The sequence below is a fragment of the Etheostoma spectabile genome, unplaced genomic scaffold, assembly GCF_008692095.1.
Source record: "Etheostoma spectabile isolate EspeVRDwgs_2016 unplaced genomic scaffold, UIUC_Espe_1.0 scaffold310, whole genome shotgun sequence".
Classification (NCBI taxonomy): Eukaryota; Metazoa; Chordata; class Actinopteri; order Perciformes; family Percidae; genus Etheostoma; species Etheostoma spectabile.
Window position 1 is genome coordinate 758,257 of NW_022605582.1, and position 5,375 is coordinate 763,631.

The following is a 5,375-nucleotide window of genomic DNA, read 5'->3' on the forward strand; positions in this document are numbered from 1 at the left end:
TGAACTACAGGAGACATTAGCTCAGACCTGCTAAGCTACCTGACTACACGAGATCATTAGCTCAGACGCTAAGCTACCTGATTAGGAGACATTATGCTCAGACTCGGACTAACTGACTCAGGAGGACATTACTCAGACTGCTAAGCTACCTGACTACAGGAGACATTAGTCCTAAGACTGCTAAGATCTACCGACTACAGGAGACATTAGCTCAGACTGCCACTCAGAGCTCAGACTGCTAACCTAACAGGAGACATTAGCTCAGACCGCTAAGCTAACTGACTACACAAGACATTAGCTCAGACTGCTAAGCTACCTGACTACAGGAGAATTAGCTAGACTGCTAAGCTACTGACTACAGGAGAACATTTAGCTCAGACTGCTAAGCTACCTGACTACAGGAGAATTGCTTAGACCGCTAAGCTACCTGACTACACGAGATATTAGCTCAGAGACGCTAAGCTACCTGACTACAGGAATCATGTAGCTCAGATCCGCTAACTACCTGAATACAGGAGCAATTAGCTCAGACTGCTAAGCTACCGACTACAGGAGACATTAGCTCAGACTGCTAAGCTCATACTGACTACAGGAGACATTAGCTCAGACTGCTAAGCTACCTGACTACAGAGACATTAGCTCAGACTGCTAAGCTAACCTGACTAACAGGAGACATTAGATCAGACTGAGCTAAGCGACCTGACTACAGGAGACATTAGCTCAGACGCTAAGCTAACTGACACAGGAGACATTAGATCAGACGCTAAGCACCTGACTACAGAGACTTAGCCAGAGCTAAGCTACTGACTACAGAGAATTAGCTCAGACGCTAAGCTACCTGACTACAGGAGCACATTAGTCAGACTGCTAAGCTACCTGACTAAGGAGACATTAGCTCAGACTGCTAGCTACCTGGACTACAGGAGACATTAGCTCAGACTGCTAAGCTACCTGACTACAGGAGACATTAGCTCAGACTGCTAAGCACCTGACTACCGGCAGACATTAGCTCAGACGCTAAGCTACCTGACTACAGAGATATTAGCTAGCTGCTCAAGCTACCTGACTACAGGAGCATTAGCTCAGACTGCTAAGCTACCGAATACGGCGTACGGAGACATTAGCTCAGACTGCTAAGCTCCTGACTACAGGAGGACATTAGCCAGACTGCTAAGCTACTGACTACAGGAGACATTAGCTCAGATGCTAAGCTACCGACTACAGGAGACATTAGCTCAGACTGCTAAGCTACTGATACTACAGGAGACATTAGCTCAGACTGCCGTAAGCTACCTGACTACAGGAGACATTAGTCAGACTGCTAAGCTACTGACTACAGGAGACATTAGCTCAGGACTGCTAAGGCTACCTGACTAAAGGAGACATTAGTCAGACCGCTAAGAATCATACACACGTCAATTAGCTAGACCGCTAAGCTCCCTGCTCCCAGGAGGACATTTTACGCCCAATAGATACCAGACTGACACTACACCGGAGACATGAGCTAAGACTTGCTAAGCTAATGACTAAGTCCGGAGGACAATTAGCTCAGACTGACTAAGCTACTCTGACCTACAGGAGACATTAGCTCAGACATGCTAAGCTACCGACTACAGGAGACATGAGCTCAGACTGCTAAGCTACCTGACTACAGGAGACATTATGCTCACGGACTTGTCCTATTAGTCAGACGCTAAGACTGCTAATAGAAGAGAGACATGAGCTCAGACATGCTAAGCTACGACTACAGGAGACATAGCTAGACTGCTAAGCTACCTGACTACAGGAGACATTAGCTCAGACTCAGCTTAAGCTACCTGACTACAGGAGATATTAGCTCAGACCGCTAAGCTACCTGACTACAGGAGACACTTTAGCTCCGACTCTGCTAAGCTACCTGACTACAGGAGAGACATTCATCAGACATGCTAAGCTAACTGACTACCCAGGAGACATTAGCTCAGACCGCTAAGCCCCCTACCGGACTACACGAGATATTAGCTCAGACGCTAAGCTACCGACTACAGGGACATTGCTCAGACTGCTAAGCTACCTGACTACAGGAGACATTAGCTCAGACTGACTAGCCTTACCACCGAAGTATACATCTCACTACAGGAGACATTAGCTCAGACTGGAAGCTCTACATGCTTACAGGAGACATTAGCGCAGATGCTAAGCTACCTCACTCAAGGAGGACATTAGCTCACCTGACTGCTCCTAAGCTACCATACAGGAGACATTAGCTCAGACTGCTAAGCTACCTGACTCACACGAGACATTAGCTCAGACTGTAAGCTACCTCACTACAGGAGACATTAGCTCAGGACTAGCTAAGCTACCTCACTACAGGAGACATTAGCTCAGACTGCTAAGCTACCTGAACTACAGGAGGACATTAGCTCAGACCTGCTAAGCTACCTCACTACAGGAGACATTAGCTACGCTAGCTAAGAATTAGCTCAGAGCTTACAGGAGGACATAGTTCAGACTGCTAACTGACCCACGACAGGAGACATTAGCTCAGACCTAAGCTACCTCTAAGCTACAGGGAGACATCTAGCTCAGATCTGCTAAGCTACTGACTACAGGAGACATTAGCTCAGACCGCTAAGTAACTGACTACTAAATGGTGAACATGACAGGGTCTACTTGATTCTTCTGGGGAGATGATGGCAGAGATTTAAATGAATAGTTTACGGCATTTCCTCTCATAAATGGGACGTTTTAGGACCGATTGGGGAGTTGCTATGGCAAAAATAACACGGTGATTACATTGGTAAATTCACCAGCTAATGCTAGCTGTACTGTTGCATAGCGAGTTGGTGTGGCAAGGACGCTAAATAAGACATTTTTAGGTTATCAAAACGTTAACTTTGATGAAGTGAAAACACACAGTGAGAGGGTCAAAGTCAAAGATGGAACACAGACACCCAAAAACAAGTTGAGGTCCGTTGTAATGTCCACAGTGTAGTGGTAGCATGGTTAGCGTTGCTAAGCCTCTGTCCTGACTGACAGGTCCTAAAGCATCCCTCCTGCTTATCATCTATTTAAAATAAAGGACCATCCCTCTACCACTAATTAGCTCAGACTGCTAAGCTACCTGACTACAGGAGACATTAGCTCAGACCGCTAAGCTAACTGACTACTAAATGGTGCAACATGACAGGTCTACTTGATTCTTCTGGGGAATGATTGCAGAGATTTAAATGAATAAGTTTACGGCATTTCCTCTCTAACTGGGACGTTTTAGGACCGATTGGTGGAGTTGCTATGGCAAAAATACACACGGTGATACATTGGTAAATTCCCAGCTAATGCTAGCTGTACTGTTGCTAGCTAGTTTGGTTGGCAAGACGCTAAATAAGACATTTTTAGGTTATCAAAACGTTAACTTTGATGAAGTGAAAACACACAGTGAGAGGGTCAAAGTCAAAGATGAAAACACAGACACCCAAAAACAAGTTGAGGTCCGTTGTAATGTCCACAGTGTTAGCATGGTTAGCGTTGCTAAGCCTCTGTCCTGACTGACAGGTCCTAAAGCATCCCCTGCTTTATCATCTATTTTAAAATAAATGGGACCATCATTTACTAAATGAACGTCATGTGTTGAAGAAGACTTGAAACTAGCGATTGAGACCATAAACTCATGATATAAATGTTTACTAAAGTAATAAATCAAGTGAAAAGTAGCCTCATTTAAGTGAGAAGTTGCTCATTTTCCCATAGACTTCTATAGAAACAGACTTCTTTTTAGACCCAGTGGAGTCGGTTGATTTATTATGAACTAAAGGTGACAAAACTATACTTTTTGGAAGTCAGCACTGTATTATAACCACAAAAAACACAATTCCTAATTCCATTTATGTAAACCAGTATTTGTTTTGTGTCTGCATTTTTGCATAAGATTCTGCATCTTTGTTTGTGAAAACGTTGCCTGTGTGTGTGTGTGTGTGTGTGTGTGTGTTCGCTGCTGGTCCGCTCCTGCGCGCTCGCGTGTCTGTTTGTGTTCGTTGTACGTAAATATGTGGGTGGGTGTGTCGTGTGAAGTGATGTTTGAATGTGCATATATACGTGGCATTGTTTTGGGTTGGTGGTACTTCTATGTTTGGTGTGTAAGCAGGCATGGGGGGGGGGGCATAAAATATGAAGAATTAACCGAGAAGAGGTGGGGACGCAAAGATGAAAGGCCCAAAAACCCCCGGTATGATTCTTGAAAGGACCTGACAGCTCGCCTGAATGTTTTATTTCCTCCGCATTGTTTGTTTTGCATATAAAGGATTCCATTTTGCGCGTGATTTTGATTGCAGGACGCGCGGAACCCCCCCCCCCCCCCCTGTCCCCCCGAGGGGGAGGACGAGGCGCGCGTTAATACTGTTGGGTGTAGAGAGAGACGGGAAAAAAAAAGGGGGGATCTGGGATGTATGTGACCCCTGCCTGTCAAATCCTCAACAGCCAGAGGGTGAAAAAAAAAAAAACACTGTGCGGAGGTGGAAGCAGAGACTCTGGATTCATGAATGTCCCCCTTGCTAAGAAGCTACTGAGCGTTGTGCTTTTACACATCACGGAGAGCGCAAAGACACAGACACACATGCACACATTTAGGCAATGGAAAGTCAAGCGTGAAAACATGGATCCGGATCTGGTGAGGCCACCGTGAGCGCTGGAATGCATCGGCGTGTAGCGTCCTGGGCCCAGTGTAAACAGCCGGCGCACGTGTGTGCAGCCCTCCCTCCTCTAAAGCTGCTTTCCATTCCCCCCCGGTGCCCGTTTCTCCTCATTCAGACCTTTTTGTTCCGCCAGCTTCCACAGATGCGATCCCACCGCAGGATTTCGTACTGTACACAAACACCAGGATCCGGATCCCGCTGCCTGCAGCCCGCCCCCCCCCTCCCAACAGGGTCCAGCTGCCCTCGCCATCATGTTGGGAAGATCGCAGTCTGAGCTTCATACGAGAAATTACATCATCCACAGTCTCTGTCTTTTGGCGATATTAGTAAAATCAAAATGTAGAGAAGCAACGTTTTTACTTGGGGTTGAAAATACAGATTATTAATAGTCAATGGAACCGAAATAAAATGGAAACTTTGAACTTAATACAACAGTTAATCAGTTGTTTCGTAGTTATTTAAACACTCACGTTGTCCTCGGGTCAAATTGACCCGTTGTCCTATATCAATGTTGTTTTTAAATTCCCCAAAATAACATGATTGGTTCCACACAACGCTCTTTGCCAAATACACATCTCTACTTTCATTAATTTTGGGGAGTCTTATTCAATTTTATAGCATTTGAAAACAAATTGAAGTGTTTTTGAATATAGTGTTGAGTAAAAGTTGACATATTCCAGTCTGTGATTATCATCAACATCCATT